Raw genomic sequence first — 13,778 nt, forward strand, 5'->3', positions numbered from 1 at the left:
GGTAGTGGAAAAGGGGGAAAGGAGAAGGAGGTGACAGGAAGAAACAGCCCGACGATGTGAACGGTGAAGTGAAAGCATGGAAGTGCAGCAAGTGCAAGAACTTGACCCAGCGCCCGCCGCGGAACGGGCAACAGCCCCTCTGTTACGCCTGCTTTCAAAGGGCAAAGGCAGCCCCTGCCAATGCTCCCAAAAAGCAAAACGGCGGCAGCGGTCGGTCAGCCCCTGACGACCGGGCCAACGGCCACGACAAAGGGCCACGCCGGGCAGCTTCTGCTGGCCGCCCTAGCCAGTCTGCCGCCGCCGGCCCCTCTGCAAACGCCCAAACCGTGGTGGCCGCTCCTGCCCCAGGAGCCCTGCTCACCCTTACGGTGGGCGTCAGTGCGGAAGGAAAAACGGAAATTTCCGTCTTTACCAGCGCCGCGGCCCCGTGTCAGGCCCGAGCAAACGCTCGTACAGCGAGGCGGGGGGGGGGGGGGGGCACCTCGCCAGGCGACCAAGCAGGACCCAGGAAGCAAGCCCGCCAGTCCGGCAACTGCCGCACATTTAACAGTGGTGGCAGTTGCGCTTAGCCCGCTCTACAGAGAGGACCTACGTGCAGCTTCTCGTCGTGCTTCGAGACTTCATCTACAGATTGCTACAACCAAAATACAACCGACTCTTTCCCACAATTCTCTCTCTAATTCCCTTTAACCCCCCCTCCGCACTTTTCAGTACAAAGGCATTAAAAGGGTGCGTGGGGAAAAATTTTCCGGGGTCACAAAAATTTTTCGCAAAAATTGGGGCGCGAACCAAAAAAGGGTTTGGGGAAAACCGTGCCCTAGATAGCCCCCAAAGGTAAAAAAAGTGCTATTCCCCTTGTAAGTAAAAAAAAGGCGATTTGGCCCCCCCCCCGGGCCGCCTCTGGAGTGTTCCGCCCCAGGGAGTGCCGCGGGGGTGCGAGAGAGACAGAGCGAAAGGGCAGGCGGCGAAATCGCACCTGCCCTGCCATCCCTTGCGCCCGACACGCATCCGCACGCACGAGGGCCGCGTGTCAAAACCCGCTTAAAACCCTTTAAAGGGGGGACCCTGGTGAAACTTGCAAGTAGGCTTCAAAAAAATCCCAGAAAGTTGAAACTTTGCTTAATTATTAGGGTCATTAGGTGAGTTCCCAAAAAAATTCAATCCAAAATGTTGAACAGTCTCTGAGAAAAGTGGCTTTTTACTGTTTTTTTTGAGCGTTGGGGAAAAATCTTCCGGTCTTTCATAGCAACGGAAAGTCTTGAAAATTTTTTGGGTTATCCTGAATTGTATTGAAAGATTTTAGTGACGGAATTTTCAAATTTAACTTCTGTCCTGAGATATGAGTTTTTAAAATTTTTAAAATTGAAAAAAAGTGACTTTTTTTCCCCTTTTTTTTAAACTTTTAGGGTTGTAAAAAAAAAAATAGGGCTGATATCAAGATTCCGTCACCAAAATTTGTCGAGAAGTCATCAATGAATAGAGTCCATGCAAGACGACTCATGTAGGTGTCAACCAGGAACGCAGGAAGTCTTTCTACGACAAAATTTTTTGTCGACTGAGCAAAGCTGTGAAGTTGAGCGTAGAAGCCAACGACAACTGATTTAATGTTATTTTCCCTTTCCCAAAAGATAAAGAAACTACCCACTTAGCTTAAAGGTGTTCAACCTGTTGAATCTGAAACCTTCTATGCACATTTTTATCTATAAACTTTAAAGATACCATTTTTGGCAATTTTGGCGATTTTTTCTCCAGGGTCCCCACGGAATACAACTGCCAATCATTGACAATACCACCTCTGTACGCCCGGCATTAATCGGCAATAAACCATCAGACAGTGCAGTCTCCGCCCCGAATCCTAACAATACCTCACCCCAAATTTTGCATTCATGAAGACACTTTCATTCTTAGTGATAGTGTTTATGATAACCCATGCAAAAAATAATAGTTCTATGACTCAGTTTCAAAGTACCAGGAACTGTGTATTTTTAGACCTATTACGTTGGAGATAAGCTGCAAAAAAGAATTCAGCTATGTCCAAAATTCTCTAGATACTTTCTAACGCATTGGTTAAAGGTGCTTTGTGCAAAAGGTCAAAATTTTATTTTAAGAATTGGGCTGACCCTCTGAAACTTTTGATGATTGCATTTAATTTGTCTTTTGATGCCCTTTCCAATAGTATACAAGATTGTACACTTTGAGTAGTATCAAGAGAATTTTTGGCGCCGTTCTTTTTCTACCACTTGTTTCTGAATAGGTATGAAAATAAACCATTCATAGTACGCCCAAACTATGAGTCGTACAATAAATATTTTTGGTATGGGTTATCACAGCATTATAGCTGGCCAATCACCAAAGTTACAGTCAATATGGAGTTGTCATCTATTTAAGTCTGTGGTAGTTTGGTAAAATTTGAATTATTTTTTTCACTTACTTCTCCAGGTTGAGTGGAAAGCGGAAAAGGCCCTCTGGACATACCGCTTGGCTTAGTGCTGTCACAGTGCAGCCCTCCACACTGCACTGCTTCATAATTGACAACCTGAAAACAATTCAATGATTCAATTTGAAACAGAATGGCAAAGTGCAGTGCAGTTTGATTCTAAATATTATATGTAGAACTGGGCTAAATTTATTTTTTGTCAGCGGGATGACCAATCTTTCTAAAACCACTATCGTGATGGTTCAGTGTAGTTTCAGTTCGGAGATATAACGGGTGTTCTTTTCTTACCCGAGGCTTGCGTGTAGTTTTCTTACCGAACCTACCCCAGTAGGAACCTGTTGCAAGGCCTCAGACGAACACTCGTCCTGAAATTTTAAAAGAAAGAGCTTCATCTTTTAATACCTGGCTGGTATTACTTTTCATCTAGTTTCATCCCAAATTACTCCCTCCGCCTGAGTCGGAAACAAAACAATTTCACAACAGTATTCATGTAATGTTTCATTTCTCTACAAAATTGATAATGATTTAACACAGGTATCATGGCATATATAACCTGTGTTAAAACACTATTAATTTTATTGAAAAATGAAACATTACATGAATACTGTTGTGAAATTGTTTTGTTTCCGACTCAGGAGGAGGGAGTAATTTGGGATGAAACAAGGTGAAAAGTAATACCAGCTGGGTATTAAAAAATAAAGCTTTTTCTTTTAAAATTTTAGGATGAGCATTCAAAGAAAGATCATCTTAAAGGAATAAAGCATCAGGAACACATGCACTGACAGAAAAGCAAAACTCTTATGACAAGGAGCTGACTAAGATTGCAAAACATCTAGATTTGAGAAGGAACTGCTCAGTTTAGGACAATGCACTTTCACTACTCACCTCCCAAAATCAAAATCAAATCAATTGTCACTTTAGACAATGAATCTATGCAATGTATACAATTATAACCTAGCAAGGAAACCAGTTTGTTTACGCTAAAAGCAACAACCTAAACCTGAAATTCCACCAAAATTCTCCGAAAGAGTAGTGATGTTCAAAATACGCGTGAGGGGCTTTTAACTATACACGACGATAAAAACATGTATTGTTAATGTTTCGATAATTTTATAACTTGAATAAACGACTTCCTTTTCAAATAAATAGGCATCTTCATGTGACAATTTTTTAGCGCGTTGTGTTGGCAGCAAACTGCGCAGCCAATCAACTGTCCCCGTCCCCTCCATAAGAGTGACCTGGGGTTGGTTGAACCCGAAACAGCCTTTGGGAAAATGTCCACCGCGTGACCATGTGACCTATGCTGTTTTTACAAATGACGGTCTACTGGGGTTCCTTTTCATTTTAGAAACTCGCGACCACTTGGGATCGAAAGAACATAAAAAACACTTCCAGAAGCCCGTGCCCACGGGACCTGGGGGGTCAAACGACGCTTCCAGGCCGTCAGAAGATTCAAAGCGGTAAGGGTGTAAAAATGGATGAAAATTTCCCGTTTCGGGCCGTAGCTCCCCCATCTGAGGGAGAAAGTTCCCACGACCTTCGCTGAAAAATGCTATTTTGGATGCTGAAAATGACACCGTCAACAGTTTTTACCTATCTTGTAACCCAGCGGTTCAGGAGACTAAAAACTTCGCTTTGTAAATTCCGTAATCTGTAAATTCCGTCATTATTTCTGTAAATTCCGCCGTATTTCATAGGGAGTGAAAATAAAAGTCAACTTGTAGCGCTGCCACGCTCAGAGGGGTACTGTGGGGTACTATGTATGCCATCTACACCAAATTTAGCCCCTAAAGTTGAACTTTAAAAAAGAACATTTGGTACATCCAAAATGACCCCCTACGCATGGAATCACCCATCTGCCCGCGTATGCCCGCGTATGCCCGCACTTGCCCGTGCTTGCCCGCATTTGCCCGTACTTGCCCGCATTTGCCCCCACGCGGGTTCGAGCCTCGACCCGCCTTCGGATGCTGCGCCCGTACCTGCCCGTGCTGTGCCCGTACTGAGCCCGTACACGCCCGTGCTGTGCCCAGATTTGCTCGGGCTGTGCCCGTAACGGGCGTGAAATCTTTTTGTCTGGGGGGAGTCTGACGACTCAAAGCACTGTGCGCAACCACACTGTGCGAAAAAACCACAGTAAATCCCGTTAATTTTTTTGCCGGGATTTACTGTAGTTTAGAACACAGGATCTACTGTGCCTGGCGACAGTATTTACTGTACCTGGGACAGGATATTCCGTACTCCACTCCTGTGGTACAGTAAATCCCGTACAAAGTACAGTAGATCCTGTCAAAAAAGTACTGCAAATCCTGTACTCTGAACTACAGTGACAGCTGAACTTATCACTACAGGATTTACCGTGATTTTTTCCCAGAGTGAGACTTTCTTAACTATGTAAAATGTAAACTTCGCCTTACGAGGACATCCAATTGTGGTGCTACCGTCACCGCCTAGAAGAACTTTTCGCGCTACGCCCAAAAAAGACGTTTAAAATTTCCGAACTGTTCCAGTTCACTTGTTAAACAGGATTTCTCAACATTTCTTGGAGACTTAAACGCATAGAAAAGAACCTTTCCCCTGCTCAATATATCGAGGGGCCCTATTCAAAAGATCTTATCTGCGCGTTCCCCCCAAGACAATCTTATATTAAGGGGGGACATCACTCCAAAATGATCAAAAATTGCAACTTTTTTTTATTAGTTTATGCTATAGACCATTCTTTTCTGCGTCGAATGGCAAAAACCGCATTCCAAAATTCAAAAAATTGCAGTTTTAGGAGGTTGTGGGCCGCAAACATGCATAGGGGAAAAGCCCAGTTTCCCCAACTTTGATCGCGTTTTTCTCGGAACATAAAATTGCAAACGGTTGCAGTCCTCTAGGGCGCAGTTTTTGAGCTACAGCGGGGAGATTTAGCATGGAAGCTCCTACGACATGCCGCTATGGTGGGTAGCAAAATAATTTGCATTGGTCAATTTTTATTATTTATTAAACGTTCGTAATTAAACAATTTCGACCAAAAAAATTCAACAATTTTTTTTGGTATGTCACAAATACAACTAAAAATGTTTTTTTAAATGTGATTGAGGTACCCACCATAGCCAGACATCTCAGGAAGGCTGTCACAAAATTTCGTTGTTCTAGGTCAAACCGTTTGGCGTCCAGCGCTGCAACCGTGCGAAATGGACTAACCTAACACTCAAAAATGCGTTTTCAACGAAAGCGCTGTACTGCCCTGGCGGATTGATTTAGTGTTGTTTTGTACTTTATCTGTTAAAATATGAACAATTTTTCTCTTTCCGTTTGGTTTTTGTGGCGTTTTTACAAAAGCACTGTTTTTGGAGTGATGTCCCCCCTTAAACGCATGTGAATTTTACTCAGTTTGATCATTTAATACAGCTACAAATCAAAATAATTTGTGATAAAATTCACTGAAATGTGGAGATGAAAGATCAAAGAAACCAAAAGTACATGTAAAAATATATTCCGCTTACCCTCGTACGTGTCCCAACTGGTCAAACTGGGTGAAATCCGCATGCGTTTAAGATAAGATTGTCTTGGGGGGATCGCGCAGATAAGATCTTTTGAATAGGACCCCTCGATATATTGAGCAGGGGAAAGGTTCTTTTCTATGCGTTTAAGTCTCCAAGAAATGTTGAGAAATCCTGAGGAAATGTTGAGGACCCCTCGATATGGCGTCAATATATTTTACAATATAAAATCATGTTGAGAAATAGAGCCGCCTTTCAACATCCAAGGCCAAAAAGATTTTAAGAAAAGTTACTTGAAAGTCTGCCCTCCTCACACTGCCCCATCCTAAGACGGGGACCGTTTCAGATATTGAAACACATATTTCGCGAAGATAATAATATATGGGGAAATATATGCAAAATATATTAACGGGCACCAATATATACCCCCATATATAAACCACGTATTGCGCAAGATAATTTGCAATATATTGAGCAAGATACAATTATATTGACAATGCATGAAACATATTTGGAGTCTGACACATATTTTCCATATATTTTCTTTTTTGCAAGGGTGGGCCACGAAGCCGGTTTAGGCGGACATAATTCTCCCAGGCCATACCAATGGTTATTTTGGCATGTCACTTGGTAGTCAAGAGTTTTGAGGGGCAGGAATCCGTTTTAGATAGCACCCCTAGTGCGAAATTTGACAATATATCTTATGGATAGTGATCTGTTACGCCAAGACATGGTCTGACACCTTTTCTACGTTTTCATGAGTTAAACAACGCAAAAGCCAAAACAAGCATACTCGCGTTGAAGACAAACTCTGACATGCACAACTCTAATCATTACAAGCAACTACTATGCAGCAGCGCCTCCGTTGCGCGGGGAAGCGTTGCGCTGCGCGGGACCATGTTCCGCCTTTTCCGCGATGATTGGGAGACCCTACAACTCACAGCTGCAGGTAGCTGCTGCTTAATTCTTTTGGGTTTTGTTCCTTGGCATGTTGGCTTTCGCATGGACTAAAGGAGACCGTTTAACAACGTTAAACAAAAAAGTGCCGCCTTTGCAAAGGTTTAATTTTGACAATTTTGTCAAAGTGTAGTAAAAATGAAGCTGGACGCCACAAAAATCGTCCAAAATCAAATGTAAATGTATGTAAATTTTCGTAAAGTAACGCCCTTCCACGTGATGTTAATGAAAAGTATGCTGGACGAAATTTTATAAGTGTTTTATGCGTTTGAAATCATGCATATTTACTGCACCAAAGAAGCGCAAATCGTTAGGTGCGTGTTTGACTACCTCTATGTTGGCTAAAACGTACCCCTGTGTTAAAATTATGTCCAATCCTGGTTCCTTGGAGTATTGGGAAGAGATGTCATGAAAAAAAAAACTTAAAGATTTGACAGTTAAAGAAATGGAATAATGTCCGCCTAAACCGGCTTCGTGGCCCACTGTGCGGCGCTGGTATCGTTTCGGTTTGGGTATCATCCCTGCTGGGCTTTCACCACTTAGGTTTTAGCTAAAATTATTACAAACAATCGTTTCTTGTTGTTTTTAAACACTTTATTGTCTTTATAAACATAGAGCCTCTTAGCTGAAAATGACTAGAATAGAAATGGATCAGTCTCAACACATGGATCACGCGCTTAATGTCTCACGAACATATTCCTCATTACACGATGAAAATGGTGCTCGCATAGCGCGAACCTACGTTTTCTTCGCATCAAGAAGGTTCTTTGTATCTTTTAAAGAAGACCGGCTAAATTTGGCTTCGTAGTTTACCATCCCTGACCTGACTGTAACACAGCTTAAAATTTACTCAAAGACATTTCAACTGCAAATCTGCCAGGACATATCTTTGAACATTGCAATGCAAGTGACATGAAGGCATCCTGCTCCAGTCAACCGCTGCCCGCTTGGCGGCCGACCGCTCGGTACACTGTCTCCCAAAATCGGAAAGTGGCGTCCAGAGGGAAGCCTTGGCGCAGCTGCATGGTGGCGCCGACGTCTACGTAGCGAGGAGTCGTCGCGGTGCTCGAGGGCCAGGACACGTTGAGGATCCCGTCCACCGCGGAGTCTGCGGCCGCGCCCGTGGGGGACCTGCAGCACGGGGAGGGATAGCAGTGGTTAAACAAAGGCATTAAAACTACGTTCTTCCACAATGGAAACGTTAACCGCCCACAGTGGGCCAGAACCCCTATTTTCGTGATCACGGCCTCCTGCACAGCCGTTTTTTGACCGAATTGGATGAAATTTTAACTGAAGCTTCCTAAAAGGTCCCTTTAGAGATGGAAAAAGTCAGGTTTGCATAATTGTGTTTAAAAGGTATATTTGGCTAATGTATAAATCCAATTAACACTAAATTGCAAAGAATGCTATTTTGTTGCATAGATTATGGTATAAGCAGGTGCTGTGCAAAAATTCAGGACCACAGGACAACAGAAATATGCATATTTCGTCAATTAAAGGTTAAAATTGGGTGAAAATGGAGGTTTTTGACTATTTTTTGTGTATTGGTGTAAGGTGTATGGTTTATTTGGGGTATGATGTAAATACGGCACCCGAAACTAGTTCACACTCTCATTCCAGGAGCGTGACATCAGGTTGAAACAAACGTGACAAAATGTCACATTCGTTTGAGCATTGTGACACGTTCGTTTGAATGTGAAAAAAACTAATTTTTAGTAGATTTACATTCAAACGAATGTGACACTTTGTCACGTTCGTTTTAACGTGATGTCACGCTCCTGGAATGAGAGCGCATTCTTATATCGAGCGTGGACTAGTACTAACAAGGTTTGACACGTCTAAGCAACGTGACACGTTCCAACACGCACTGAACAGTTTGTACAAGGTAGGTTTACGCCAGACCGCGTCTTGTCGTAACAGGCTTCGCGATGTCTCGCTGCCTGTTCCTCCAATCCGCGCCTGGCGTACCTACCTTGGCCTGCGGCGCTAGCCTGCCTTCGGCAGGCAATGGCTTGTCCATCGTCGGTTACTTCTAACTTGATGCAGGCTGGGGGGCTCCGCCCCCCAGAACCCCCTTCATTCTAGATCCCTTGTAACTTTTTAACTTGTCGGGGCTGGGGGGCTCCGCCCCCCAGACCCCCCTTCTTCAAGACAGAAGTGATCTGCCTGCAGAAAACTCGATTTTTCGCCGTTTTTTAGGTGTTTTTCGGCTATAAAAACTGAACCAGTTGAGCTAGGATAGTGAAATTTCGCGTGTGCCGAGCCAAGGACATGCCCAAAAAGTGTGCAAAATCTCACCGAGATCGGCCGAGCCGTTCAGGAGGAGTAGTGCGGACACACACACACAGACAGACAGACAGACAGACAGGAAAAACTTTTCAACCCCAATATAGTAACAGGCTTCGCTATCGCTCAGCCAATTAGCGCAGAGACGTTTTAACGGTACCAACACGTATAGTGAATTTTGGACTTGTTCCGACACGTATTGACGAGTAACAGTTTTCATCAAGTTCTTACGCTTAACAAGACGGGAGACTTCCCGACACACACCGACACTAACCACAACGTTAGAACGTCGACGCGTACCGATAACACGTTCGAGTACGTTCGAACACGTTTGAACACGCTCGAACACGTTGGGACGCGTCCCGACAAGCTCAGACGTGTTCGGACACGTTCGAACACACGTTTGAACACATTTGGACACTTTCAGACGTCCGAACATGTTTGAACTCGTCCGAGCAGGTTTGGACGCATTTGAACACGTTCAAACACGTTCGAACAAGACATTTGTACTCAGGAAGCTACATAAATCAGATGCGGAGAGGCGCTGAAGCCGATTTGGCATCAAAAACACATAACCGTCAAAAACCAATTATTTTTAGACATGCTAATATTATCAAAAATCGGTGCTAAAAAAAATTGCGGCTGAGTGCGGTTGAACGGCCGGTTGCCCAAAGTAGCTACAGCATCCACCTACCGATCCCAGTTGAAATGGTCGGGGGGTAACATAACTTTTCCTCCAATTTATGTCGAATTTGGGCATTTTGGGCAATATTTTGCTTGGAAGTGTTGTCTGTATAACCCTTAGATGGACGAAGTTCGGGTCTGGTTCTCTCCCAGCACATTTTTATACAGTATTAATTAAAGTTCCGTGCTGATATGCAGGCTACCTGGAATGGTCTGCATCCAAACTGGGAGGAAGCGATAATGTGCGATTTACACAAAATCATGAAAATATAGATACAAATTCTGACTTTGCAGCCCTGCCATTCAAATACGATGCGTCCTATCGCCAAACCAAAGCTTGATTTGAGTTCATTGGACATTTTTGAGTGGAGAAGCGGTATTGGTTGGGTTCCAAAGTCACTTTAAATTTAGACCCTATGATCACGGAAATAGGGGTTCTGACCCACTGTGCCGCCCCTGGCACTGCGGGACTTGTTTGATGCCGTTGGGATGGGCGTGAATGGAAAAAGGACGTCCTCGCAAAAGTTTAATTCCCTTCCAAGGGCATAACCATATGACGCGGGCAAGTGACATCATCCAGTCAGTGAACGGTACACCCCTGACTCCAGCCACTGCCTTATCTCAGTCTATTCACTTTAAAATTCGACACAAACGAGTAAATTTGCTCCATTTGCGGCATATTTTTAACGCGTTTCGGAAGATTTGCATTCTAATGAAAAAGCTTATTTAGTCCGGTCACTAGTCAGTGTACACCTAATTTCAAAGTGACGTGCTTGTCGTGTAAGTAGCGAAGATGCTGTTTACATCAAGTCAAAATCAACTTGTAAAATGCATGCAAGTTGAAGTATTTCGGATTTCAAGATCAGGTTTGCTGCATTCGACTCGACATGAAAGATTGGAAAATAAGATAGCTTGGAAGCTATTTACATAAGGGATGATACCCAAACCGAAACGATACCAGGGCCGATACGACAACAGTTTGCACATACCGTCAACGGAGGTAACTTGGGACACTTTTTCACGTTTTTTTGAACGCCAGACGCAAGATTTTCAACCCAGACCATTGGATCCTAACTATGTTAAAGTTTGACCCTTTCCTCATGATTTCATGCTTGTCCGGTTCATTTGCCTCGATTACATCGTTTCCAAGCGGTCTCGAAAGAGTGTCCCAAGTTACCCCATGACCGGGGGTAACTAGGGTCAGTAGGTAATTAGCTACGTTCCCATGCATCTATTGATGTTAATGGATGTGATAAATTTAAGTCACAACATGTAGACCTAGAATTCAGGCGTAGGAACTCTTTTAGGACCGATATTGGACTATATCTATGGCTCTACGTGGAACTCTCTTTTCTACTGGTATTTTCTAGGCATTTTCTGAAAATTTCGAAATATGCATTACCAGAAGACAAATCTGCAGAGCAAGGCATCTCTTTCCATTACCAGCGTAAAATCCGAAGTTTATGTTATGTCAGGAACCGGGTTAGTCAACTCCTTGGAGGCTAGGACTGCTGGAAACATGAGGAAAAGACTGTCCCAAGTTACCCCGTAAAATTTCGATTTTTGATAAAATGCAGTCTGGGCCAAAGATGGGAAAACTATAATCAACGGCCTTTTGCGAACGTTTATGATCTAACAGCCCAGAGACACTAATCGGCCAAATTTGCATTTCACTCCTTGCACTAGGGTCAACTTGTCAATGTTTGACATATTTTGTCAAAAACCCTATTATGTAGTCTCCCGTTTCTCAAATACTAATTGTGATGTTGTGCGCCTTTTCTACCTTTCCGCGCGTGCCCTGAGGCCTGGGTGATTCCGTGCGTAGGGGGTCATTTCAGGTCACCGGGGCCTTGCGCCTGAACTGAGGTTGATTTAGTAGCTTGGGCAATTCAAATTTGTTTTACTAAACGAGGACCATGTCCTCATGTGGATAAGTCAATCTAACTTTTGTTTTTCTAGGTTTCGTAAGCTGCTAAAGTGTCGTTTTGTAAGTTCCGTCATGGTCACCAACACCTATAAGACAACATTGCCATGCTGTAGTATATGACTCAGCCACATCAAAAGAAAACTGGCTATTTAACTCTCTTCCCTGACTTATTCTTCGCAAAATTACGGAAGGTGACCTTTGTATCATCACTTGTTGAACCCGAAACAGCCTATGGGAAAATGTCCACCGTGTGACCATGTGACCCATGCTGCTTTCACAACTGACGGTCTACTGGGGTTCCTTTTCGTTTTAGAACCTCGCGACCACTTGGGATCGAAAGAACATAAAAACCCTTCCAGAAGCCCGTGCCCACGGGACCTGGGGCGGTCAAACGACGCTTACAGGCCGTCAGAATTGTTCCAAACGGTAAGGGTGTAAAAATAGATGTAAATTCCGTTTCGGGCCGTAGCTCCTCCATCTGAGGGAGAAAGTTCCCACAGCCTTCGCTGAAAAACGCTATTTTGGATGCTCAAAATGACACCGTCAACAGTTTTTACCTATCTTGTAACCCAGCGGGTCAGGAGACGAAACACTTCGCTTTGTAAATTCCGTAATCCGTAAATTCCGTCATTATTTCTGTAAATTCCGCCGTATCTCATAGGGGGTGAAATTAAAAGTCAAGTTGTAGCGCTGCCACGCTCAGAGGGGTACTGTGGGGTACTATGTATGCCATCTACACCAAATTTAGCCCCTAAAGTTGAACTTTAAAAAAGAACATTTGGTACATCCAAAATGACCCTCTACGCACGGAATCACCCGCCTCTGAAACAAAACCCTGCTGCGGGTTTGACGCTAGGAACCCCCGTCGCTGAATGGCAGCGCCAACAAGCTGTACAGGGCAGACTATCCCAAGTTAGCCCCGTTGACGGGTATGACTTAAATTTAAAAATTGTAGCACCTGGAACCAAGGGAACAGCTTTTCCTTGTTGATCAGGGCGTACCGGAGTATTGTTCCCATATGGGCCAAGTCCAAATTCTGCTTCCCTGAGTTTTGTTGAAGCAGAATTTGGAACCAAGGGAACAGCTTTTCCTTGTTGATCAAGGCGTACCAGAGTTTGGTCCCATATGGGCCAAGTCCCAATTCCGCTTCCCTGAGTTTTGTTGCAAAACTCAGGGAAGCGGAATTGGGACTTGGCCCGTATGGGAACGAAACTCCGGTACTCTGCAAACTCAAGTGTGTGCCAGGCACACACTTCCTGATGCATGCCTGCAGGCACACACTGCCTGATGCATGCCTCAGGCACACACTTGCCGTCGCTTATGCATGCATACAAGCAAGTGTGTGCCTGAGGCATGCACCAGGAAGTGTGTGCCTGCCAGGCATGCACCAGGAAGTGTGTGCCTGCCAGGCATGCACCAGGAAGTGTGTGCCTGCCAGGCATGCACCAGGAAGTGTGTGCCTGGCACACACTTGAGTTTGCAGAGCACGCCTTGATCAACAAGGAAAAGCTGTTCCCTTGGTTTCATGTGCAACACTTTTTGAGTTTTAAGGGGGCACACCAGTGAAAATCGTCGAATTGTGGCCTTCTTTTTTATTTTATCTTACTTTTTCTGCTATTCATCCAAAGTCGAACGCCGCAAACCCCACCCCAAAATTCCAATTACTTTGGCTCGTGCACATTTTTTAAGTTGCTAAAAAGGTAATTATTTTAGCATATTTTAGACCAATTGTTAACGTTCAGGTTTTTCACTTAAAGTTCAATTACAAAAACCTTGAACCACCCAAATGCAGTTGAGGAAAGTAACATTTTGGCGCAAACCGAACTAAAATACGTCAAAAGGCGCATTTATAATCCGAATAATCCGAGTAGCTATACACATCGGCAACTTTGGCTCGTCCCGTGCGTGAAGAAATGTGCGAATTTCACCTTTGTTTAACCCCAACGAGGTTTGATCCTGCGTCTGGGGTCAAATTAGATGTTATTTTCGTCATCAGCGCACT

The sequence above is a fragment of the Thrips palmi genome, unplaced genomic scaffold, assembly GCF_012932325.1.
Source record: "Thrips palmi isolate BJ-2018 unplaced genomic scaffold, TpBJ-2018v1 HiC_scaffold_5, whole genome shotgun sequence".
In the NCBI taxonomy this organism is placed as follows: Eukaryota; Metazoa; Arthropoda; class Insecta; order Thysanoptera; family Thripidae; genus Thrips; species Thrips palmi.